Raw genomic sequence first — 11,452 nt, 5'->3', positions numbered from 1 at the left:
GCCTCAACTACCTCCTCCAGCAGCTTGCTTTGTCCACACACCACCCTCTGTGTGAAAATGTTACCCCTCTGGTTCCTATTAAATCTTTCCCCCCTCACTTTAAACCTTTGTCTCTGCTCCTCGATTCCCCTACTCTGGGACAAAAGACTCTGTGCATCTACCCCGATCTATTCCTCTCATGATTTTGTGTGTAAGGGCTGGATGTTTCCATGCTGTATGACTCTATGATCACCGCGTGTATCCAGGTCCATCAATAACAAGCAGAGATCAATCCTTTAACATTCCTGGAATAACTGAGGACAATGTGCAAAGCATTATTATACCTGGCAGTGAAATATCAGCCTGGCCCAAATCCATTCTGTTACTCACACAGCAGTGTGGATGTAGACTCTCGGTCCACAACGCTATGTGAAGCAACTTCCACCACACACACACACGCAACACGCACACGCACACGCACACACACACGCACACACGCACGCACACATGCACGCACACACGCACGCACACACATACACACGTACACACGCGCACGCACACACGCACGCACGCACACACACGCACGCACACACACACACGCACGCACACACGCTCGCACACACACGCACGCACACACACACGCGCACACGCACACACTCGCACGCACGTGAAGGGGAGGGGAAAGAGGGAGAAAGCAAGGACTTGAGCACCACCGTATATTGGAAGAGCAGCACCTCATATTTTGCTTGTGTAGTTTACACCCCAGCGGTATGAACATTGACCTCCAATTTCAGGTAGTCCCTGCTTTCTCCCTCCTTCCCCTCCCCTTCCCAGCTCTCCCACAGCCCACTGTCTCCGCTTCTTCCTTTCTTCTTCCTGCTCCCCCCACCACCCCGACATCAGTCTGAAGAAGGATCTCGACCCGAAACGTCGCCTATTCCTTCGCTCCATAGATGCTGCCTGACCCGCTGAGTTTCTCCAGCAATTTTGTCTACCTTCGATTTTTCCAACATCTGCAGTTCCTTCTTAAACACAAAATGCTCTCGACTATCTGCAAGTGTGGTTCTCCCCAATGACAATGAGTGGGCCAAATCCTGGTGAGTGATAGGTGGATACAGGTGAGGGCAGTGCTTGGCAGATGGGTGTAGTGAGTGACAAAGGCTGGAGGTGGCCAGGAGACAAAAGGGGGTCAGATACGGAGAGAAGTTACATATTTAATCAAAAATGTTTATTGTTTTATGTGTCAATCCCAACTGTCACTGTATGTCATGTTGTCACTTGCGGGCGGAGCACCAAGGCAAATTCCTTGTATGTGAATACTTGGCCAATAAACTTATTCATTCATTCATTCATTCATTCAGTCATGTCAGATTCATACAGCTTGTAAACGGGTCCTTTGTCCAGCTTGTCCAGGCTGACCAACATGCCCCATCTACGCTAGTCCCAGTTGCCCGCGTTTGGCCCATGTCCCTTGAAGCCTTTCCTATCCATGTACCTGTCCAAGTGTCTGTGAAATGTTGTTATTGTACTTGCCTCAACTACCTCCTGGGTGGAAGGAGACAAGGGGGAGGGGGAAGAGGAAGGTGGGAGACTTGGAGATGGGTGTAAGGAGCGAGGTGACTGGGAGTTGCTGAGGGGTGGCACGGGTGGTCTCACAGCGCCAGAGACCCGGGTTCGATCCTGACTACAGGCGCTGTATGTACGGAGTTTGCATATTCTCCCTGTGACCGCGTGGGTTTTCTCCGGGTGCACTGGTCTCCTCCCACACTGCAAAGATGTACAGGTTCGCAGGTTAATTGGCTCCGGTAAATCGTCCCTAACGTGGCGACAGAGCGAGTGTTACAGCGATTGTTGGCCGGCAGGGACTCGGTGGGCCGAAGGGCCTGTGTCCACGCTGTATATCTAAACTAAACTAAGAAATGGGATGTCCTGAGGCTTTTTTTGAAAGTAATTTGAAAAGCAGGTGGGAATGTTTAAAGGTGGTTATGGCTGGCCTGGGGGGTCAGTGGGGAACAGAGGTTACGTTTGATCTGAGCAAAGTGGACAGGTCTTCTTCCTTGCGTTAAATCGTGGAGCAGTGATGGATGGTTTGAGCTCCTGTGTGAGCCAGTGGGAGATTACCGCGGCTGTCTGCGGTGATTCATTGCCCAGATGGTGACATGATGGGACTAGACCGCGTTCTACACTCCTGCTATCTCCCGGGCTTCACACAGATTCTCCACCCGACGGGTTTGCCCACCACAAGACCCTTGACCAGCGCCTGCCTGGTGTGTAATAGCCACCCGCGAGCAGATACTGTTCCGGGAGCTGCTGCTGCCTCGGTCAAAACGCCAGGCCCACTTCAAAAGCAACTAATTGGCTGTTGAGATGTACAATAGATCCGTCAAATAAACAGCAACTTGCAGTTGCCGCACATGTGGTGGCCAAGGCATAAATACAGGTGCTTGTAGGTGTCAAGCAAAGTGTTTTACAAGCCCGGCAACACCAGTCCTCAAGTGTAGTCAAGGTTGTAATGAGAAAAGAGGCCTGGACAGAGTGGATGTGGAGAGGATGTTTCCACTCGTGGGAGAGTCGAGGACCAGAGGACCAGAGGCCACAGCTTCAAAATAAAAAGACGTACCGTTATGGCCCTGTTCCACTTACGTGACTTTCTCCGCCACTGCCGGCACACGTCGTAGTCGCAGCAGGTTGCCGAAATTCTCCAACATGTTGAAAATCCAGCGGTGACCAGAACAAGGTACGACTCTTTGGGCGACTACTCAGGAGCACAGCCTCCACTCCGCGACATGTCGCCTGTATGTTCCTGAGTCGTTTCCTCAGTCGCCCAAAGAGTCGGAGCATCTTTCTGGTCGCTGCTGGATTTTCAACATGTTGAACATTTTCGACAACCTATGACGGGTGCCGGCAGTCGTCGTGTAAGTGGGACAGGCCCTTAAGAAAGGAGATGAGGAGGAATTTCTTCAGTCAGAGGGTGGTGAATCTGTGGAATTCTTTGCCACAGACGGCTGTGGAGGCCACAAGTCAGTGGATATATTTAATTAAGGCAGAGATAGATAGATTCTTAATTAGTACGGGTGTCAGGGGTTACAGGGAGAAGGCAGGAGCAGACGATGGTGTTACAGCATTATAATGTTACACTCACAGAGAAAGTGCAGATTAAAAAAGTGCAAGGTCGGCAATAAGGTAGGTTGGGGGATCAGAACAACACCCGTCCTCATGAGAGGACCGTTCAGTCGTCTGATAACAGTGGGGAAGCAGCTGCTCCTGAATCTGGTGGTGCACGTATTTAAGCTTCAGTACCTTCAGCCCCACAGGAGAGGGAATGACCAGGGTGTGAGTGGTCATTGATTATGTCGGCAGCTTTCTCGAAGCAGTGCGAAGTGTAGATGGAGTCGATGGTGGGGAGTGTTGTCTGTGTGATGGACTGGGCTACGTCCACAAGAACATCAAAGAAACAGTGGTTTTGGCCAGAGCTGTTACCAAACCAATCTGCAATGCATCTGAAGAAGGGTTCTGACCAAAGACTCCACCCATTCCTTCTCTCCGCTGATGCTGCCTGACCCGCTGAGTTACTCCAGCAACTCTGTGAAACGTCACCTATCCGTGTTCTCCACAGATGCTGCCTGACCCGCTGAGTTACTCCAGCACTCTGTGAAACGTCACCTATCCATGTGCTCCACAGATGCTGCCTGACCCGCTGAGTTACTCCAGCACACTATGAAACGTCACCTATCCAAGTTCTCCACAGATGCTGCCTGACCTGCTGAGTTAGTCCAGCAACTCTGTGAAACGTCACCTATCCATGTTCTCCACAGATGCTGCCTGACCCGCTGAGTTACTCCAGCACTCTGTGAAACGTCACCATCCCTATCCATGTTCTCCACAGATGCTGCCTGACCCCCACTCAGTTATGGTGCAGCAGCATCTATGGAGCTAAGGAAATAGGCAACGTTTCGGGCCGAAATCCTTCTGGAAATAGGCAACGTTTCGGGCCGAAACCCTTTTGGGTTTCGGCCCGAAACGTTGCCTATTTCCTTAGCTCCATAGATGCTGCCTGACCCTCTGAGTTACTCCAGCACTCTGTGAAATGTCACCTATCCATGTTCTCCACAGATGCTGCCTGACCTGCTGAGTTACTCCAGCACTCTGTGAAACGTCACCTATCCATGTTCTCCATAGATGCTGCCTGACCCACTCAGTTATGGTGCAGCAGCATCTATGGAGCTAAGGAAATAGGCAACGTTTCGGGCCAAAATCCTTCTGGAAATAGGCAACGTTTCGAGCCGAAACCCTTATGGGTTTCGGCCCGAAACGTTGCCTATTTCCTTAGCTCCATAGATGCTGCCTGACCCTCTGAGTTACTCCAGCACTCTGTGAAACGTCACCTATCCATGTTCTCCACAGATGCTGCCTGACCCGCTGAGTTACTCCAGCACTCTGTGAAACGTCACCTATCCATGTTCTCCACAGATGCTGCCTGACCCGCTGAGTTACTCTAGCACTCTGTGAAACGTCACCTATCCATGTTCTCCATAGATGCTGCCTGACCCACTCAGTTATGGTGCAGCAGCATCTATGGAGCTAAGGAAATAGGCAACGTTGCGGGCCAAAATCCTTCTGGAAATAGGCAACGTTTCGAGCCGAAACCCTTATGGGTTTCGGCCCGAAACGTTGCCTATTTCCTTAGCTCCATAGATGCTGCCTGACCCTCTGAGTTACTCCAGCACTCTGTGAAACGTCACCTATCCATGTTCTCCACAGATGCTGCCTGACCCGCTGAGTTACTCCAGCACTGAGTCTATCTGTGATGCATCTCAGTAGGATACTTTGTGTGGTGATGGGTAGAAATCTTGTTTGTGATATTCACACCTGGGCTCTGAATTGGCAGTGACTGGGTTCCATCCACAACTTACAATCAGTTTTTATGCTTCATGCTTGTCAACGTTTGTTCATCGTCACCTTGCATTCCCAATGGCTAGAGTGTGGTTGTTCCTTGTTACTTGTAACCCTGCCCGCGTGGTAAACTCTTTGACTGTTGGCCCATTGTTGTTTTACGCTCATACTGTGTGGCGTAGTTTCCCTCTCCTCATCGGCAACACATGCTTCGTGCCTTTGTAGTTTGCTTTATTCGGATTTAGCACGAGACTGACACATTAATTTAAAACATGGACCATTTTAATATGGAATCCCATCGTAACGCTGAATAACTGCTATAAAACTGTCCCGGGAACAGCGGGATACCAGGAGCAATGACATGGAGCTGTGCAGCACGGAAACAGGCCCTTCAGCCCACCTCGTCCATGCTGACCCAAGTTGGTATACTGGGATAGTCCTCATTTGCCTGCATTTGGCCCATATCCCTCCAAACCCTTCCTGTCCATATGTCTGCCCACACGTCTTTTAAAAGCCGTAGTTGTATCTGGTTCAGCTTGGTTTAGTCTAGATGAGGAAAGTCTAGTTTGGTTTAGTTTAGATGAGGAAAAACCTTTTCACCTCGAGAGTTGAGAATCTGTGGAATTCTCTGCCACAGATGGCAGTGGATATTTTCAAGGGAGAGTTAAGGGGCTGTCCCACTTGGGAGACCTAATCCACGGGTTCTGGCGAGTTTTACCCCGACTCATACTCGCAGCATGGCTGACACGAGGTCGTAGGAGGTCTTTGTAACTCTCCTTCATGCTCGAGAGTAGTCCCCGCGTACTCAAGGCCCCAGCTAGGTCGCCGCGTATTTTTCAACATGTTGAAAAATGCCCGCGAGTGAAAAAAAGGTCGCCAAGGGAAAAGAAATCAATACTTTTTTTACTCGTAGGTTTAGTGGAAGTAGGTCGTAGTAGGTCGGCATGTTAGTCGTAGGTAATCAAGGGTAATCGAAGGTAGTTGTAGATAGTCTTCATCATAGTCAAAAGGAGGTCAAAGGAGATCGTTTTCAGTCTCCACTATTCGGTGTCCAATTTTCCCGAAGCTAGTCATAGCAAGTCGAAGCTGGTCTTCTATTGTCGAAGGGGGTTTTCAAACTCTCCTAAACTCTTCTAAACTCACCAATTAGGTCACCCAAGTGGGACAGCCCCTTTAGATTTAGTTCTTTGGGCTAAAGGAATCAAGGGATTTAGGGAAAAAGCAGGAACGGGGTACTGATTGTGGATGATCAGCCATGATCATATTTAATGGCGGTGCTGGCTCGAAGGGCCGAATGGCCTCCTCCTGCACTTATTTTCGATGTTTCCATGAATCTTGGCAATATCCTCGTAAATCTCTGCGAAATATCGTCTCCCCTGTAACAGGGTGACCAAAACTGACCATTATACTCACAATGTGGCCTCACCAACGTCTTGTACAACTGCAACATGACTGCCTAACCTCTAGACTCAATACTCTGACTGATGCAGGCCAAAGTGCCCAAAGCCTTCTTGACCACCCTCTCTACTGTGACACCACTTTCAAGGAATAATGTACCTGAACTCCTAGATGCCTCTGCTTTATAACATTACCCAGAGCCCAATCATTGACTGTGTTTGACGTCCAAAAATGCACCACCTGGCACTTCTCTGCATTAAACTCCATTAACCATTCCTTAGCCCACAATACTCGCGATGTGGCCTCATCGATGTCATTGAGTCATACAGTGTTGGAACCGCCTAACGTGCCCACCCCGACCAACATGCCCCATCTAGACTAGTCCCATCAGTGGCGCAGCGGTAGAGTTGCTGCCTTACAGTGAATGCAGCGCCGGAGACCCTGGTTCAATCCTGACTACAGGTGCTGTCTGTACGGAGTTTGCACGTTCTCCCCGTGACCTGCGTGGGTTTTCTCCGAGAACTTTGGTTTCCTCCCACACTCCAAAAGACGTGCAGGTTTGTAGGTTAATTGGCTTGGTGTAAATGTAAAAAATGTCCCTAGTGGGTGTAGGATAGTGTTAGTGTGTGGGGATCGCTGATCGGAGTGGACCCTAACCCTAACCTGGTGGGCCGAAGGGCCCGTTTCCTCGCTGTATCTCTAAACTAAACTAAAATGTACCAGCGTTTGGCCCATATCCCCCTAAACCTGTCCTATCCATGTACCTGTGTAAATGTTTCTTAAACATTGTGATAGTCCCTGCCTCAACTACCTCCTGCCTTGTACAATTGTTACATGACCTGACAACTTCCATACTTTAATACCATATATTCCACTGTAATATTGCAGCCAGAGAAAGCCTCTTGACTACACATCTGATTGCCATTACGGCTGCACCATGAATCAATCTCAAGCCCATCATAGTGAGCGGATGCACTCTGTGTTCAAGTGGCTACACACGGAGGTTGATCTCATTCTACATGCAGTCTGTGGCAAACATGTTTGGTAGCAAAGATAGACACAAAATGCTGGAGTAACTCAGCGGGACAGGCAGCATCCCTGGAGAGAAGGGTCTCGACCCGAAACGCCACCCATTCCTTCTCTCCAGGGATGCTGCCTGTCTCGCTGAGATACTCCAGCATTTTGTGTCTATATTTATCATTCCAAGACATGCAAACTACAAAGACAGCCTGCGAGATACTTAAGATGATGTATTTGGTCCTCCAACCACACTGACCAAATCCTAGGATTACAAGAATGATCCCAGGAATGAGTGGGTTAACATATGATGAGCGTTGGACTCTGGGCCTGTACTCGCTGGAGTTCAGAAGAATGAGGGGGGACCTCATTGAAATGTACAGAATAGTGAAAGCCTTGGATAGAGTGGATGTGGAGAGGATGTTTCCACTAGTGGGAGAGTCTAGGACCAGAGGGCACAGCCTCAGAATTAAAGGCCGTTCTTTTAGGAAGGAGATGAGGAGGAATTTCTTTAATCAGAGGGTGGTGAATCTGTGGGATTCTTTGCCACAGACGGCTGTGGAGGCCACAAGTCAGCGGATATATTTAAGGCAGAGATAGATAGATTCTTGATTAGTGCGGGTGTCAGGGGTTATGGGGAGAAGGCAGGAGAATGGGGTTAGGAGGGAATAGATCAGCTGTGGAGTGGTGGAGTAGACTTGATGGGCTGAATGGCCTAATTCTGCTCCTATCACATGATCTTATGATCCACTCTCCGAGACACACAAGCATGCGACTTTAGGCTTTAGAGATACAACTAGTAAACAGGCCCTTCTGCCCACCGAGCCCGCGCCGACCAGCGATCCCCTACACTCGCACTATCCTGTGCTCTGGGGACAATTTACAGTTTACAGAAGCCAATTGACCTGCAAACCTGCACGTCTTCGGAGTGTAGGAGGAATCTGGAGACCCAGGTCACGGAGAGACATGAGAATTCTGCACAGACAGCACCTGCGGTCAGAATCAAACCTGGGTCTCCGGTGCTGTGTGGCAGCAACTCTACCGCTGTGCCATCATGCCACCCTCAATAGTCACAGAGCCATATGGCAGAGATATAGGTCCCCCAACACAACCTCCCCCTGGCGGCTAAGATGTCATAGAAACATAGAAACATAGAAATTAGGTGCAGGAGTAGGCCATTCGGCCCTTCGAGCCTGCACCGCCATTCAATATGATCATGGCTGATCATCCAACTCAGTATCCCGTACCTGCCTTCTCTCCATACCCCCTGATCCCCTTAGCCACAAGGGCCACATCTAACTCCCTCTTAAATATAGCCAATGAACTGGCCTCAACTACCCTCTGTGGCAGAGAGTTCCAGAGATTCACCACTCTCTGTGTGAAAAAAGTTCTTCTCATCTCGGTTTTAAAGGATTTCCCCCTTATCCTTAAGCTGTGACCCCTTGTCCTGGACTTCCCTAACATCGGGAACAATCTTCCTGCATCTAGCCTGTCCAACCCCTTAAGAATTTTGTAAGTTTCTATAAGATCCCCTCTCAATCTTCTAAATTCTAGAGAGTATAAACCAAGTCTATCCAGTCTTTCTTCATAAGACAGTCCTGACATCCCAGGAATCAGTCTGGTCCCCATGTACACGAGCCCCACCTGCTCAAATGTGGCCCATATCCCTCTAAACCTGTCCTATCTTATAGAAACGTATACGATTATTAAGGTTTTGGACACGCTAGAGGCAGGAAACATGTCCCCAATGTTGGGGGAGTCCAGAACCAGGGGTCACAGTTTAAGAATAAGGGGTAAGCCATTTAGAACGGAGACGAGGAAACACTTTTTCTCAGAGAGTTGTGAGTGTGGAATTCTCTGCCTCAGAGGGCGGTGGGGGCCGGTTCTCTGGATACTTTCGAGAGCTAGATAGGGCTCTTAAAGATAGCGGAGTCATAGAAACATAGAAACTAGGTGCAGGAGTAGGCCACTCAAGCCTGCACCGCCATTCAATATGATCATGGCTGATCATCCAACTCAGTATCCTGTACCTGCCTTCTCTCCATACCCCCTGATCCCTTTAGCCACAATGGCCACATCTAACTCCCTCTTAAATATAGCCAATGAACTGGCCTCAACTACCCTCTGTGGCAGAGAATTCCAGAGATTCACCACTCTCTGTGTGTGAAAAATGTTTTCTTCTCAGTGGATATGGGAAGAAGGCAGGAACGGGGTACTGATTGGGGATGATCAGTCATGATCACATTGAATGGCGGTGCTGGCTCGAAGGGCGAATGGCCTACTCCTGCACCTATTGCCTATTGCCTATTGATGTTTCCACTGGTGGGAGAGTCTAGGACCAGAGGGCACAGCCTCAAAGCCCTGTCTCACTGTACGTGTTAATTCAAGAGCTCTCCCGAGTTGGCCCTGATTCGAACTCGGAGATTTACGGTAATAGCAGCTCGCAGGTACTCGGGGCTCTCGTGGACATTTTTCAACATGTTGAAAAATCTTCAGCAGTCTTCCCGAGCTTACCGCGTTTCCCGAGTACCTGCCGTTAGCGTTACGAGCCGCTAAGAGACATCCCCGAGCTCCGACGTACCCGCTATGTACATTCTACGTGGTTACCACGAGTTTGATTTTTTTTAACTCAGGAGAACTCTTGAATGAACTCGTACAGTGAGACAGGGGTTTTAGAATTATAGGGCGCTCTTTTAGAAAGGAGGTGAGGAGGAACCTCTTTACATAGAAACATAGAAATTAGGAGCAGGAGTAGGCCATTCGGCCCTTCGAGCCTGCACCGCCATTCAATATGATCATGGCTGATCATCCAACTCAGTATCCCGTACCAGCCTTCTCTCCATACCCCCTGATCCCCTTAGCCACAAGGGCCACATCTAACTCCCTCTTAAATATAGCCAATGAACTGGCCTCGACTACCCTCTGCGGCAGAGAGTTCCAGAGATTCACCACTCTCTGTGTGAAAGAAAATTCACCACCCTCTTTAGTCAGAGGGTGGTGAATCTGTGGAACAGAAGGCTGCGGAGGCCAGGTCAGTGGATATTTTTAAGGCAGCAACAGACAAGATCTTGATTGGAACGGGTGTCAAGGGTTATGAGGAGAAGGCAGGAAAATGGGATTAGGAGGCAGAGATCAGCCATGATTGAATGGCGGAGTAGACTCAATGGGCCGAATGGCCTAATTCTACTCCTACAATTTGTCAACGTTCCATAAGGCAAATAGTCCTTGATTTTTCCCAACAATCCTTAACCTTCTAAGTTAACTTTTTCTCACAGAGAGTGGTGAGTCTGTGGAATTCTCTGCCTCAGAGGGCGCTGGAGGCAGGTTCTCTGGATGCCTTCAAGAGAGAGCTAGATAGGCCTCTTAAAGATAGCGGAGTCAGGGGATATGGGGTGAAGGCAGGAACGGGGTACTGATTGTGAATGACCAGCAATGATCACATTGAATGGAGGTGCTGGCTCGAAGGGCCGAATGGCCTCCTCCTGCACCTATTATCTATTGTCTATTAACCGGGCCTAACCTTTTCCTCTGTAAATGGCTGCACGTGGCTGAGTTTCTCTCCAGCATCCCTGTATTTTGGCCCACCTTGCTGTAATTCTGATCGTTTTCCTTGCTCTAACTGCTATAATTGGTAACATTATGTGCAATTTAAACGATCTATAATGATGAAGCACTGTTCCTGGTTACTGTACCTTCTTTGTTGATTAAGTCATGATTATCTACAGCAATTCCTTAAATGCCAACCGTTGTTTCTTCTAGTTTAGTTTAGTTTAGAGACACAGCGTGGAAACAGGCCCTTCGGCCCACCATGTCCGTGCAGACCAGCGATCCCCGCACGTTAACGCTATCCCCGCATATTAACACTAGGGACGATTTTTACATTTACCAATTAACCTAAAACCTGTACGTCTTGAGAGTGGGAGGAAACGGGGGATATCAGAGAAAACCCACGCAGGTCATGGGGAGAACGTGCAAACTCCGTACAGACAGCACCCATAGTCGGGATTGAACCTGGGTCTCCGGCGCTGCATTCGCTGTAAGGCAGCAACTCTACCGCTGCGCCATCGTGACTGGCCTAAAATATCCCAGCCATGTTCTCTGTCACACCCTGTAGTTTGCACATGGTTACAGCCAGCACTCGACTCAAACATACAGAGGGAGCACG

The 11,452-nt window shown here is 49.2% G+C and overlaps 1 protein-coding gene across 1 annotated transcript in view; it reads right to left on the bottom strand.

Annotated features, from left to right (window-relative positions):
- LOC129694054 (collagen alpha-1(XXIV) chain-like) overlaps positions 1-11,452 on the bottom strand; it is a 173,158-nt gene that overhangs the window by 136,371 nt on the left and 25,335 nt on the right. The gene's annotated exons all lie outside the window — the stretch shown is intronic.

This window comes from Leucoraja erinacea, unplaced genomic scaffold (genome assembly GCF_028641065.1).
Source record: "Leucoraja erinacea ecotype New England unplaced genomic scaffold, Leri_hhj_1 Leri_52S, whole genome shotgun sequence".
Classification (NCBI taxonomy): Eukaryota; Metazoa; Chordata; class Chondrichthyes; order Rajiformes; family Rajidae; genus Leucoraja; species Leucoraja erinaceus.
The sequence above is the reverse complement of the archived record's forward strand: the minus strand, read 5'-3'. Positions and strand labels throughout refer to the sequence as shown.